This window comes from Neofelis nebulosa, chromosome 13 (assembly GCF_028018385.1).
Source record: "Neofelis nebulosa isolate mNeoNeb1 chromosome 13, mNeoNeb1.pri, whole genome shotgun sequence".
Classification (NCBI taxonomy): domain Eukaryota; kingdom Metazoa; phylum Chordata; class Mammalia; order Carnivora; family Felidae; genus Neofelis; species Neofelis nebulosa.
This window is the reverse complement of record NC_080794.1, coordinates 173575-186962: the sequence shown is the minus strand read 5'-3', so window position 1 is coordinate 186962 and position 13388 is coordinate 173575. Positions and strand designations below refer to the sequence as shown.

The window sequence follows — 13388 nt, the reverse complement described above, 5'->3', positions numbered from 1 at the left end:
AGAACCAGGAGCGGGCGGGCGGGGCCGCGAGACCCCAGACTCCCACTCCGCCACACGCCTGGGCTCCCTGGGTCCTGGACCTCTCCCCTCCCTCGAGCCCTCATCCCCAGGCAGGGTCCCTGGCATTTCGCGAGGCCCCGCTAGGGCAGCGGGCTCGGGCTGTTGATGTTCACTGGGGGCGCTGGCGCCTCCGGGGTGGGTATGCACCAGGTGGGGCAGACGGGAGGAGAAGGCCGGGTGGCTGGCTGCGCTCGCCCTGGGGCTGGGGAGGAGGCGCCGACACCCCGGCGGGGCGGGCCCCGGAAGGCACGGCCGGCCGGATGCCCCACGCTCGCTTCCACCCTCTTGCCAGTGAGTAGCCCGACCTGGTGCGGTGACGTGCGGTCCGGTGCGGTGCCGGATGGAAGCGGAGGCGGGCGTGGGGCCAAGCCGGGAGCGGCCTGCAAGAGTCCCGGGATCGGAGAACGCCGGGGCTTGCGCCTCAGCGCCTTGCCAGGGTCCTCTTGCGCGGCCTCCGCCACCCGCCCGGGGCCCGCGGCGGAGGGCGGCGGCAGGCAGGCAGGCAGGCAGGCAGGCGCGTGCACGGGTGAAGCGCCGCACCCGCTGGGCTGGGGACGCGTGGAGCAGGCTCTTGAGGCGCCCAGCGCCAGCCGCCCGCGTCTACGGCCATACCACCCTGAACGCGCCCGATCTCGTCTGATCTCGGAAGCTAAGCAGGGTCGGGCCTGGTTAGTACTTGGATGGGAGACCGCCTGGGAATACCGGGTGCTGTAGGCTTTTTCGCTTTTGGCCTTTGGCCTTTGGCCTCCTTGACCTCTCCTTTGGCGCCCGCCGCCCCTCCCCCCCTCCCTCCCTGGGTCCCTCTCTCCCCAGGGAGCGCGGCTGCTGGGGCCAAACACATCCCAGCCACGGATCCCTCTGCCCCTCCCGGGCCAGCAAAGCAGCCTGGCCTGGCCTGGCCCGGCCCCGCCCCGCCCCGCCCCGCCACGCACCCCAAGCCCGCACACAACCCCCCCCCTCCCCCCCCACCCGGCACTTCACGAGGGGCACGCTCCCCGCTCCCCGCTCCCCGCACCCGGCCAGATCCCACTGCACCGGCTGGAAGCCACGTCCCAGCTTTGCACCTTTCCTGAGACACCACCCACACCGGCACCCGCACCCGCACGGAGGGGTGGGGGGGGTGTGCGGTGAGGGCGGGACCGGAGGCTGGCGCCCGGGGACTGGAGGGTGGGGGCTGGGTGGGTGGATGCGAGAACCAGGAGCGGGCGGGCGGGGCCGCGAGACCCCAGACTCCCACTCCGCCACACGCCTGGGCTCCCTGGGTCCTGGACCTCTCCCCTCCCTCGAGCCCTCATCCCCAGGCAGGGTCCCTGGCATTTCGCGAGGCCCCGCTAGGGCAGCGGGCTCGGGCTGTTGATGTTCACTGGGGGCGCTGGCGCCTCCGGGGTGGGTATGCACCAGGTGGGGCAGACGGGAGGAGAAGGCCGGGTGGCTGGCTGCGCTCGCCCTGGGGCTGGGGAGGAGGCGCCGACACCCCGGCGGGGCGGGCCCCGGAAGGCACGGCCGGCCGGATGCCCCACGCTCGCTTCCACCCTCTTGCCAGTGAGTAGCCCGACCTGGTGCGGTGACGTGCGGTCCGGTGCGGTGCCGGATGGAAGCGGAGGCGGGCGTGGGGCCAAGCCGGGAGCGGCCTGCAAGAGTCCCGGGATCGGAGAACGCCGGGGCTTGCGCCTCAGCGCCTTGCCAGGGTCCTCTTGCGCGGCCTCCGCCACCCGCCCGGGGCCCGCGGCGGAGGGCGGCGGCAGGCAGGCAGGCAGGCAGGCAGGCGCGTGCACGGGTGAAGCGCCGCACCCGCTGGGCTGGGGACGCGTGGAGCAGGCTCTTGAGGCGCCCAGCGCCAGCCGCCCGCGTCTACGGCCATACCACCCTGAACGCGCCCGATCTCGTCTGATCTCGGAAGCTAAGCAGGGTCGGGCCTGGTTAGTACTTGGATGGGAGACCGCCTGGGAATACCGGGTGCTGTAGGCTTTTTCGCTTTTGGCCTTTGGCCTTTGGCCTCCTTGACCTCTCCTTTGGCGCCCGCCGCCCCTCCCCCCCTCCCTCCCTGGGTCCCTCTCTCCCCAGGGAGCGCGGCTGCTGGGGCCAAACACATCCCAGCCACGGATCCCTCTGCCCCTCCCGGGCCAGCAAAGCAGCCTGGCCTGGCCTGGCCCGGCCCCGCCCCGCCCCGCCCCGCCACGCACCCCAAGCCCGCACACAACCCCCCCCCTCCCCCCCCACCCGGCACTTCACGAGGGGCACGCTCCCCGCTCCCCGCTCCCCGCACCCGGCCAGATCCCACTGCACCGGCTGGAAGCCACGTCCCAGCTTTGCACCTTTCCTGAGACACCACCCACACCGGCACCCGCACCCGCACGGAGGGGTGGGGGGGTGTGCGGTGAGGGCGGGACCGGAGGCTGGCGCCCGGGGACTGGAGGGTGGGGGCTGGGTGGGTGGATGCGAGAACCAGGAGCGGGCGGGCGGGGCCGCGAGACCCCAGACTCCCACTCCGCCACACGCCTGGGCTCCCTGGGTCCTGGACCTCTCCCCTCCCTCGAGCCCTCATCCCCAGGCAGGGTCCCTGGCATTTCGCGAGGCCCCGCTAGGGCAGCGGGCTCGGGCTGTTGATGTTCACTGGGGGCGCTGGCGCCTCCGGGGTGGGTATGCACCAGGTGGGGCAGACGGGAGGAGAAGGCCGGGTGGCTGGCTGCGCTCGCCCTGGGGCTGGGGAGGAGGCGCCGACACCCCGGCGGGGCGGGCCCCGGAAGGCACGGCCGGCCGGATGCCCCACGCTCGCTTCCACCCTCTTGCCAGTGAGTAGCCCGACCTGGTGCGGTGACGTGCGGTCCGGTGCGGTGCCGGATGGAAGCGGAGGCGGGCGTGGGGCCAAGCCGGGAGCGGCCTGCAAGAGTCCCGGGATCGGAGAACGCCGGGGCTTGCGCCTCAGCGCCTTGCCAGGGTCCTCTTGCGCGGCCTCCGCCACCCGCCCGGGGCCCGCGGCGGAGGGCGGCGGCAGGCAGGCAGGCAGGCAGGCAGGCGCGTGCACGGGTGAAGCGCCGCACCCGCTGGGCTGGGGACGCGTGGAGCAGGCTCTTGAGGCGCCCAGCGCCAGCCGCCCGCGTCTACGGCCATACCACCCTGAACGCGCCCGATCTCGTCTGATCTCGGAAGCTAAGCAGGGTCGGGCCTGGTTAGTACTTGGATGGGAGACCGCCTGGGAATACCGGGTGCTGTAGGCTTTTTCGCTTTTGGCCTTTGGCCTTTGGCCTCCTTGACCTCTCCTTTGGCGCCCGCCGCCCCTCCCCCCCTCCCTCCCTGGGTCCCTCTCTCCCCAGGGAGCGCGGCTGCTGGGGCCAAACACATCCCAGCCACGGATCCCTCTGCCCCTCCCGGGCCAGCAAAGCAGCCTGGCCTGGCCTGGCCCGGCCCCGCCCCGCCCCGCCCCGCCACGCACCCCAAGCCCGCACACACCCCCCCCCTCCCCCCTCACCCGGCACTTCACGAGGGGCACGCTCCCCGCTCCCCGCTCCCCGCACCCGGCCAGATCCCACTGCACCGGCTGGAAGCCACGTCCCAGCTTTGCACCTTTCCTGAGACACCACCCACACCGGCACCCGCACCCGCACGGAGGGGTGGGGGGGTGTGCGGTGAGGGCGGGACCGGAGGCTGGCGCCCGGGGACTGGAGGGTGGGGGCTGGGTGGGTGGATGCGAGAACCAGGAGCGGGCGGGCGGAGCGGGCGGGCGGGGCCGCGAGACCCCAGACTCCCACTCCGCCACACGCCTGGGCTCCCTGGGTCCTGGACCTCTCCCCTCCCTCGAGCCCTCATCCCCAGGCAGGGTCCCTGGCATTTCGCGAGGCCCCGCTAGGGCAGCGGGCTCGGGCTGTTGATGTTCACTGGGGGCGCTGGCGCCTCCGGGGTGGGTATGCACCAGGTGGGGCAGACGGGAGGAGAAGGCCGGGTGGCTGGCTGCGCTCGCCCTGGGGCTGGGGAGGAGGCGCCGACACCCCGGCGGGGCGGGCCCCGGAAGGCACGGCCGGCCGGATGCCCCACGCTCGCTTCCACCCTCTTGCCAGTGAGTAGCCCGACCTGGTGCGGTGACGTGCGGTCCGGTGCGGTGCCGGATGGAAGCGGAGGCGGGCGTGGGGCCAAGCCGGGAGCGGCCTGCAAGAGTCCCGGGATCGGAGAACGCCGGGGCTTGCGCCTCAGCGCCTTGCCAGGGTCCTCTTGCGCGGCCTCCGCCACCCGCCCGGGGCCCGCGGCGGAGGGCGGCGGCAGGCAGGCAGGCAGGCAGGCAGGTGCGTGCACGGGTGAAGCGCCGCACCCGCTGGGCTGGGGACGCGTGGAGCAGGCTCTTGAGGCGCCCAGCGCCAGCCGCCCGCGTCTACGGCCATACCACCCTGAACGCGCCCGATCTCGTCTGATCTCGGAAGCTAAGCAGGGTCGGGCCTGGTTAGTACTTGGATGGGAGACCGCCTGGGAATACCGGGTGCTGTAGGCTTTTTCGCTTTTGGCCTTTGGCCTTTGGCCTCCTTGACCTCTCCTTTGGCGCCCGCCGCCCCTCCCCCCTCCCTCCCTGGGTCCCTCTCTCCCCAGGGAGCGCGGCTGCTGGGGCCAAACACATCCCAGCCACGGATCCCTCTGCCCCTCCCGGGCCAGCAAAGCAGCCTGGCCTGGCCTGGCCCGGCCCCGCCCCGCCCCGCCCCGCCACGCACCCCACCCCAAGCCCGCACACAACCCCCCCCCTCCCCCCCCACCCGGCACTTCACGAGGGGCACGCTCCCCGCTCCCCGCTCCCCGCACCCGGCCAGATCCCACTGCACCGGCTGGAAGCCACGTCCCAGCTTTGCACCTTTCCTGAGACACCACCCACACCGGCACCCGCACCCGCACGGAGGGGTGGGGGGGTGTGCGGTGAGGGCGGGACCGGAGGCTGGCGCCCGGGGACTGGAGGGTGGGGGCTGGGTGGGTGGATGCGAGAACCAGGAGCGGGCGGGCGGGGCCGCGAGACCCCAGACTCCCACTCCGCCACACGCCTGGGCTCCCTGGGTCCTGGACCTCTCCCCTCCCTCGAGCCCTCATCCCCAGGCAGGGTCCCTGGCATTTCGCGAGGCCCCGCTAGGGCAGCGGGCTCGGGCTGTTGATGTTCACTGGGGGCGCTGGCGCCTCCGGGGTGGGTATGCACCAGGTGGGGCAGACGGGAGGAGAAGGCCGGGTGGCTGGCTGCGCTCGCCCTGGGGCTGGGGAGGAGGCGCCGACACCCCGGCGGGGCGGGCCCCGGAAGGCACGGCCGGCCGGATGCCCCACGCTCGCTTCCACCCTCTTGCCAGTGAGTAGCCCGACCTGGTGCGGTGACGTGCGGTCCGGTGCGGTGCCGGATGGAAGCGGAGGCGGGCGTGGGGCCAAGCCGGGAGCGGCCTGCAAGAGTCCCGGGATCGGAGAACGCCGGGGCTTGCGCCTCAGCGCCTTGCCAGGGTCCTCTTGCGCGGCCTCCGCCACCCGCCCGGGGCCCGCGGCGGAGGGCGGCGGCAGGCAGGCAGGCAGGCAGGCAGGCGCGTGCACGGGTGAAGCGCCGCACCCGCTGGGCTGGGGACGCGTGGAGCAGGCTCTTGAGGCGCCCAGCGCCAGCCGCCCGCGTCTACGGCCATACCACCCTGAACGCGCCCGATCTCGTCTGATCTCGGAAGCTAAGCAGGGTCGGGCCTGGTTAGTACTTGGATGGGAGACCGCCTGGGAATACCGGGTGCTGTAGGCTTTTTCGCTTTTGGCCTTTGGCCTTTGGCCTCCTTGACCTCTCCTTTGGCGCCCGCCGCCCCTCCCCCCTCCCTCCCTGGGTCCCTCTCTCCCCAGGGAGCGCGGCTGCTGGGGCCAAACACATCCCAGCCACGGATCCCTCTGCCCCTCCCGGGCCAGCAAAGCAGCCTGGCCTGGCCTGGCCCGGCCCCGCCCCGCCCCGCCCCGCCACGCACCCCAAGCCCGCACACAACCCCCCCCCCTCCCCCCCCACCCGGCACTTCACGAGGGGCACGCTCCCCGCTCCCCGCTCCCCGCACCCGGCCAGATCCCACTGCACCGGCTGGAAGCCACGTCCCAGCTTTGCACCTTTCCTGAGACACCACCCACACCGGCACCCGCACCCGCACGGAGGGGTGGGGGGGGTGTGCGGTGAGGGCGGGACCGGAGGCTGGCGCCCGGGGACTGGAGGGTGGGGGCTGGGTGGGTGGATGCGAGAACCAGGAGCGGGCGGGCGGGGCCGCGAGACCCCAGACTCCCACTCCGCCACACGCCTGGGCTCCCTGGGTCCTGGACCTCTCCCCTCCCTCGAGCCCTCATCCCCAGGCAGGGTCCCTGGCATTTCGCGAGGCCCCGCTAGGGCAGCGGGCTCGGGCTGTTGATGTTCACTGGGGGCGCTGGCGCCTCCGGGGTGGGTATGCACCAGGTGGGGCAGACGGGAGGAGAAGGCCGGGTGGCTGGCTGCGCTCGCCCTGGGGCTGGGGAGGAGGCGCCGACACCCCGGCGGGGCGGGCCCCGGAAGGCACGGCCGGCCGGATGCCCCACGCTCGCTTCCACCCTCTTGCCAGTGAGTAGCCCGACCTGGTGCGGTGACGTGCGGTCCGGTGCGGTGCCGGATGGAAGCGGAGGCGGGCGTGGGGCCAAGCCGGGAGCGGCCTGCAAGAGTCCCGGGATCGGAGAACGCCGGGGCTTGCTTGCGCCTCAGCGCCTTGCCAGGGTCCTCTTGCGCGGCCTCCGCCACCCGCCCGGGGCCCGCGGCGGAGGGCGGCGGCAGGCAGGCAGGCAGGCAGGCGCGTGCACGGGTGAAGCGCCGCACCCGCTGGGCTGGGGACGCGTGGAGCAGGCTCTTGAGGCGCCCAGCGCCAGCCGCCCGCGTCTACGGCCATACCACCCTGAACGCGCCCGATCTCGTCTGATCTCGGAAGCTAAGCAGGGTCGGGCCTGGTTAGTACTTGGATGGGAGACCGCCTGGGAATACCGGGTGCTGTAGGCTTTTTCGCTTTTGGCCTTTGGCCTTTGGCCTCCTTGACCTCTCCTTTGGCGCCCGCCGCCCCTCCCCCCCTCCCTCCCTGGGTCCCTCTCTCCCCAGGGAGCGCGGCTGCTGGGGCCAAACACATCCCAGCCACGGATCCCTCTGCCCCTCCCGGGCCAGCAAAGCAGCCTGGCCTGGCCTGGCCCGGCCCCGCCCCGCCCCGCCCCGCCACGCACCCCAAGCCCGCACACAACCCCCCCGCTCCCCCCCCACCCGGCACTTCACGAGGGGCACGCTCCCCGCTCCCCGCACCCGGCCAGATCCCACTGCACCGGCTGGAAGCCACGTCCCAGCTTTGCACCTTTCCTGAGACACCACCCACACCGGCACCCGCACCCGCACGGAGGGGTGGGGGGGGTGTGCGGTGAGGGCGGGACCGGAGGCTGGCGCCCGGGGACTGGAGGGTGGGGGCTGGGTGGGTGGATGCGAGAACCAGGAGCGGGCGGGCGGGGCCGCGAGACCCCAGACTCCCACTCCGCCACACGCCTGGGCTCCCTGGGTCCTGGACCTCTCCCCTCCCTCGAGCCCTCATCCCCAGGCAGGGTCCCTGGCATTTCGCGAGGCCCCGCTAGGGCAGCGGGCTCGGGCTGTTGATGTTCACTGGGGGCGCTGGCGCCTCCGGGGTGGGTATGCACCAGGTGGGGCAGACGGGAGGAGAAGGCCGGGTGGCTGGCTGCGCTCGCCCTGGGGCTGGGGAGGAGGCGCCGACACCCCGGCGGGGCGGGCCCCGGAAGGCACGGCCGGCCGGATGCCCCACGCTCGCTTCCACCCTCTTGCCAGTGAGTAGCCCGACCTGGTGCGGTGACGTGCGGTCCGGTGCGGTGCCGGATGGAAGCGGAGGCGGGCGTGGGGCCAAGCCGGGAGCGGCCTGCAAGAGTCCCGGGATCGGAGAACGCCGGGGCTTGCGCCTCAGCGCCTTGCCAGGGTCCTCTTGCGCGGCCTCCGCCACCCGCCCGGGGCCCGCGGCGGAGGGCGGCGGCAGGCAGGCAGGCAGGCAGGCAGGCGCGTGCACGGGTGAAGCGCCGCACCCGCTGGGCTGGGGACGCGTGGAGCAGGCTCTTGAGGCGCCCAGCGCCAGCCGCCCGCGTCTACGGCCATACCACCCTGAACGCGCCCGATCTCGTCTGATCTCGGAAGCTAAGCAGGGTCGGGCCTGGTTAGTACTTGGATGGGAGACCGCCTGGGAATACCGGGTGCTGTAGGCTTTTTCGCTTTTGGCCTTTGGCCTTTGGCCTCCTTGACCTCTCCTTTGGCGCCCGCCGCCCCTCCCCCCCTCCCTCCCTGGGTCCCTCTCTCCCCAGGGAGCGCGGCTGCTGGGGCCAAACACATCCCAGCCACGGATCCCTCTGCCCCTCCCGGGCCAGCAAAGCAGCCTGGCCTGGCCTGGCCCGGCCCCGCCCCGCCCCGCCCCGCCACGCACCCCAAGCCCGCACACAACCCCCCCCCTCCCCCCCCACCCGGCACTTCACGAGGGGCACGCTCCCCGCTCCCCGCACCCGGCCAGATCCCACTGCACCGGCTGGAAGCCACGTCCCAGCTTTGCACCTTTCCTGAGACACCACCCACACCGGCACCCGCACCCGCACGGAGGGGTGGGGGGGGTGTGCGGTGAGGGCGGGACCGGAGGCTGGCGCCCGGGGACTGGAGGGTGGGGGCTGGGTGGGTGGATGCGAGAACCAGGAGCGGGCGGGCGGGGCCGCGAGACCCCAGACTCCCACTCCGCCACACGCCTGGGCTCCCTGGGTCCTGGACCTCTCCCCTCCCTCGAGCCCTCATCCCCAGGCAGGGTCCCTGGCATTTCGCGAGGCCCCGCTAGGGCAGCGGGCTCGGGCTGTTGATGTTCACTGGGGGCGCTGGCGCCTCCGGGGTGGGTATGCACCAGGTGGGGCAGACGGGAGGAGAAGGCCGGGTGGCTGGCTGCGCTCGCCCTGGGGCTGGGGAGGAGGCGCCGACACCCCGGCGGGGCGGGCCCCGGAAGGCACGGCCGGCCGGATGCCCCACGCTCGCTTCCACCCTCTTGCCAGTGAGTAGCCCGACCTGGTGCGGTGACGTGCGGTCCGGTGCGGTGCCGGATGGAAGCGGAGGCGGGCGTGGGGCCAAGCCGGGAGCGGCCTGCAAGAGTCCCGGGATCGGAGAACGCCGGGGCTTGCGCCTCAGCGCCTTGCCAGGGTCCTCTTGCGCGGCCTCCGCCACCCGCCCGGGGCCCGCGGCGGAGGGCGGCGGCAGGCAGGCAGGCAGGCAGGCGCGTGCACGGGTGAAGCGCCGCACCCGCTGGGCTGGGGACGCGTGGAGCAGGCTCTTGAGGCGCCCAGCGCCAGCCGCCCGCGTCTACGGCCATACCACCCTGAACGCGCCCGATCTCGTCTGATCTCGGAAGCTAAGCAGGGTCGGGCCTGGTTAGTACTTGGATGGGAGACCGCCTGGGAATACCGGGTGCTGTAGGCTTTTTCGCTTTTGGCCTTTGGCCTTTGGCCTCCTTGACCTCTCCTTTGGCGCCCGCCGCCCCTCCCCCCCTCCCTCCCTGGGTCCCTCTCTCCCCAGGGAGCGCGGCTGCTGGGGCCAAACACATCCCAGCCACGGATCCCTCTGCCCCTCCCGGGCCAGCAAAGCAGCCTGGCCTGGCCTGGCCCGGCCCCGCCCCGCCCCACCCCGCCACGCACCCCAAGCCCGCACACAACCCCCCCCCTCCCCCCCCACCCGGCACTTCACGAGGGGCACGCTCCCCGCTCCCCGCTCCCCGCACCCGGCCAGATCCCACTGCACCGACTGGAAGCCACGTCCCAGCTTTGCACCTTTCCTGAGACACCACCCACACCGGCACCCGCACCCGCACGGAGGGGTGGGGGGGGTGTGCGGTGAGGGCGGGACCGGAGGCTGGCGCCCGGGGACTGGAGGGTGGGGGCTGGGTGGGTGGATGCGAGAACCAGGAGCGGGCGGGCGGGGCCGCGAGACCCCAGACTCCCACTCCGCCACACGCCTGGGCTCCCTGGGTCCTGGACCTCTCCCCTCCCTCGAGCCCTCATCCCCAGGCAGGGTCCCTGGCATTTCGCGAGGCCCCGCTAGGGCAGCGGGCTCGGGCTGTTGATGTTCACTGGGGGCGCTGGCGCCTCCGGGGTGGGTATGCACCAGGTGGGGCAGACGGGAGGAGAAGGCCGGGTGGCTGGCTGCGCTCGCCCTGGGGCTGGGGAGGAGGCGCCGACACCCCGGCGGGGCGGGCCCCGGAAGGCACGGCCGGCCGGATGCCCCACGCTCGCTTCCACCCTCTTGCCAGTGAGTAGCCCGACCTGGTGCGGTGACGTGCGGTCCGGTGCGGTGCCGGATGGAAGCGGAGGCGGGCGTGGGGCCAAGCCGGGAGCGGCCTGCAAGAGTCCCGGGATCGGAGAACGCCGGGGCTTGCGCCTCAGCGCCTTGCCAGGGTCCTCTTGCGCGGCCTCCGCCACCCGCCCGGGGCCCGCGGCGGAGGGCGGCGGCAGGCAGGCAGGCAGGCAGGCAGGCGCGTGCACGGGTGAAGCGCCGCACCCGCTGGGCTGGGGACGCGTGGAGCAGGCTCTTGAGGCGCCCAGCGCCAGCCGCCCGCGTCTACGGCCATACCACCCTGAACGCGCCCGATCTCGTCTGATCTCGGAAGCTAAGCAGGGTCGGGCCTGGTTAGTACTTGGATGGGAGACCGCCTGGGAATACCGGGTGCTGTAGGCTTTTTCGCTTTTGGCCTTTGGCCTTTGGCCTCCTTGACCTCTCCTTTGGCGCCCGCCGCCCCTCCCCCCCTCCCTCCCTGGGTCCCTCTCTCCCCAGGGAGCGCGGCTGCTGGGGCCAAACACATCCCAGCCACGGATCCCTCTGCCCCTCCCGGGCCAGCAAAGCAGCCTGGCCTGGCCTGGCCCGGCCCCGCCCCGCCCCGCCCCGCCACGCACCCCAAGCCCGCACACAACCCCCCCCCTCCCCCCCCACCCGGCACTTCACGAGGGGCACGCTCCCCGCTCCCCGCTCCCCGCACCCGGCCAGATCCCACTGCACCGGCTGGAAGCCACGTCCCAGCTTTGCACCTTTCCTGAGACACCACCCACACCGGCACCCGCACCCGCACGGAGGGGTGGGGGGGTGTGCGGTGAGGGCGGGACCGGAGGCTGGCGCCCGGGGACTGGAGGGTGGGGGCTGGGTGGGTGGATGCGAGAACCAGGAGCGGGCGGGCGGGGCCGCGAGACCCCAGACTCCCACTCCGCCACACGCCTGGGCTCCCTGGGTCCTGGACCTCTCCCCTCCCTCGAGCCCTCATCCCCAGGCAGGGTCCCTGGCATTTCGCGAGGCCCCGCTAGGGCAGCGGGCTCGGGCTGTTGATGTTCACTGGGGGCGCTGGCGCCTCCGGGGTGGGTATGCACCAGGTGGGGCAGACGGGAGGAGAAGGCCGGGTGGCTGGCTGCGCTCGCCCTGGGGCTGGGGAGGAGGCGCCGACACCCCGGCGGGGCGGGCCCCGGAAGGCACGGCCGGCCGGATGCCCCACGCTCGCTTCCACCCTCTTGCCAGTGAGTAGCCCGACCTGGTGCGGTGACGTGCGGTCCGGTGCGGTGCCGGATGGAAGCGGAGGCGGGCGTGGGGCCAAGCCGGGAGCGGCCTGCAAGAGTCCCGGGATCGGAGAACGCCGGGGCTTGCGCCTCAGCGCCTTGCCAGGGTCCTCTTGCGCGGCCTCCGCCACCCGCCCGGGGCCCGCGGCGGAGGGCGGCGGCAGGCAGGCAGGCAGGCAGGCAGGTGCGTGCACGGGTGAAGCGCCGCACCCGCTGGGCTGGGGACGCGTGGAGCAGGCTCTTGAGGCGCCCAGCGCCAGCCGCCCGCGTCTACGGCCATACCACCCTGAACGCGCCCGATCTCGTCTGATCTCGGAAGCTAAGCAGGGTCGGGCCTGGTTAGTACTTGGATGGGAGACCGCCTGGGAATACCGGGTGCTGTAGGCTTTTTCGCTTTTGGCCTTTGGCCTTTGGCCTCCTTGACCTCTCCTTTGGCGCCCGCCGCCCCTCCCCCCTCCCTCCCTGGGTCCCTCTCTCCCCAGGGAGCGCGGCTGCTGGGGCCAAACACATCCCAGCCACGGATCCCTCTGCCCCTCCCGGGCCAGCAAAGCAGCCTGGCCTGGCCTGGCCCGGCCCCGCCCCGCCACGCACCCCAAGCCCGACACAACCCCCCCCCTCCCCCCCCACCCGGCACTTCACGAGGGGCACGCTTCCCGCTCCCCGCACCCGGCCAGATCCCACTGCACCGGCTGGAAGCCACGTCCCAGCTTTGCACCTTTCCTGAGACACCACCCACACCGGCACCCGCACCCGCACGGAGGGGTGGGGGGGGTGTGCGGTGAGGGCGGGACCGGAGGCTGGCGCCCGGGGACTGGAGGGTGGGGGCTGGGTGGGTGGATGCGAGAACCAGGAGCGGGCGGGCGGGGCCGCGAGACCCCAGACTCCCACTCCGCCACACGCCTGGGCTCCCTGGGTCCTGGACCTCTCCCCTCCCTCGAGCCCTCATCCCCAGGCAGGGTCCCTGGCATTTCGCGAGGCCCCGCTAGGGCAGCGGGCTCGGGCTGTTGATGTTCACTGGGGGCGCTGGCGCCTCCGGGGTGGGTATGCACCAGGTGGGGCAGACGGGAGGAGAAGGCCGGGTGGCTGGCTGCGCTCGCCCTGGGGCTGGGGAGGAGGCGCCGACACCCCGGCGGGGCGGGCCCCGGAAGGCACGGCCGGCCGGATGCCCCACGCTCGCTTCCACCCTCTTGCCAGTGAGTAGCCCGACCTGGTGCGGTGACGTGCGGTCCGGTGCGGTGCCGGATGGAAGCGGAGGCGGGCGTGGGGCCAAGCCGGGAGCGGCCTGCAAGAGTCCCGGGATCGGAGAACGCCGGGGCTTGCGCCTCAGCGCCTTGCCAGGGTCCTCTTGCGCGGCCTCCGCCACCCGCCCGGGGCCCGCGGCGGAGGGCGGCGGCAGGCAGGCAGGCAGGCAGGCGCGTGCACGGGTGAAGCGCCGCACCCGCTGGGCTGGGGACGCGTGGAGCAGGCTCTTGAGGCGCCCAGCGCCAGCCGCCCGCGTCTACGGCCATACCACCCTGAACGCGCCCGATCTCGTCTGATCTCGGAAGCTAAGCAGGGTCGGGCCTGGTTAGTACTTGGATGGGAGACCGCCTGGGAATACCGGGTGCTGTAGGCTTTTTCGCTTTTGGCCTTTGGCCTTTGGCCTCCTTGACCTCTCCTTTGGCGCCCGCCGCCCCTCCCCCCCTCCCTCCCTGGGTCCCTCTCTCCCCAGGGAGCGCGGCTGCTGGGGCCAAACACATCCCAGC

At 73.6% G+C, this 13388-nt stretch overlaps 11 non-coding genes across 11 annotated transcripts; all 11 read left to right on the top strand.

The window, feature by feature from the left end:
- The first annotated feature begins 658 nt into the window (after positions 1-658).
- Positions 659-777, top strand: LOC131493877 (5S ribosomal RNA). The gene has a single exon (XR_009252956.1). It is a non-coding gene; the product is annotated as a 5S ribosomal RNA (ribosomal RNA).
- Positions 778-1909: 1132 nt separating this feature from the next.
- On the top strand, positions 1910-2028 carry LOC131493876 (5S ribosomal RNA). Its single transcript, XR_009252955.1, has one exon. It is a non-coding gene; the product is annotated as a 5S ribosomal RNA (ribosomal RNA).
- Positions 2029-3159: 1131 nt separating this feature from the next.
- LOC131493874 (5S ribosomal RNA) lies at positions 3160-3278 on the top strand. Its single transcript, XR_009252953.1, has one exon. It is a non-coding gene; the product is annotated as a 5S ribosomal RNA (ribosomal RNA).
- Positions 3279-4421: 1143 nt separating this feature from the next.
- Positions 4422-4540, top strand: LOC131493873 (5S ribosomal RNA). The gene has a single exon (XR_009252952.1). It is a non-coding gene; the product is annotated as a 5S ribosomal RNA (ribosomal RNA).
- Positions 4541-5675: 1135 nt separating this feature from the next.
- On the top strand, positions 5676-5794 carry LOC131493872 (5S ribosomal RNA). The gene has a single exon (XR_009252951.1). It is a non-coding gene; the product is annotated as a 5S ribosomal RNA (ribosomal RNA).
- Positions 5795-6926: 1132 nt separating this feature from the next.
- Positions 6927-7045, top strand: LOC131493871 (5S ribosomal RNA). The gene has a single exon (XR_009252950.1). It is a non-coding gene; the product is annotated as a 5S ribosomal RNA (ribosomal RNA).
- A 1125-nt stretch (positions 7046-8170) lies between these two features.
- Positions 8171-8289, top strand: LOC131493870 (5S ribosomal RNA). Its single transcript, XR_009252949.1, has one exon. It is a non-coding gene; the product is annotated as a 5S ribosomal RNA (ribosomal RNA).
- Positions 8290-9410: 1121 nt separating this feature from the next.
- LOC131493869 (5S ribosomal RNA) lies at positions 9411-9529 on the top strand. The gene has a single exon (XR_009252948.1). It is a non-coding gene; the product is annotated as a 5S ribosomal RNA (ribosomal RNA).
- A 1132-nt stretch (positions 9530-10661) lies between these two features.
- LOC131493868 (5S ribosomal RNA) lies at positions 10662-10780 on the top strand. Its single transcript, XR_009252947.1, has one exon. It is a non-coding gene; the product is annotated as a 5S ribosomal RNA (ribosomal RNA).
- A 1131-nt stretch (positions 10781-11911) lies between these two features.
- Positions 11912-12030, top strand: LOC131493867 (5S ribosomal RNA). The gene has a single exon (XR_009252946.1). It is a non-coding gene; the product is annotated as a 5S ribosomal RNA (ribosomal RNA).
- Positions 12031-13139: 1109 nt separating this feature from the next.
- Positions 13140-13258, top strand: LOC131493866 (5S ribosomal RNA). Its single transcript, XR_009252945.1, has one exon. It is a non-coding gene; the product is annotated as a 5S ribosomal RNA (ribosomal RNA).
- Positions 13259-13388: the final 130 nt, after the last annotated feature.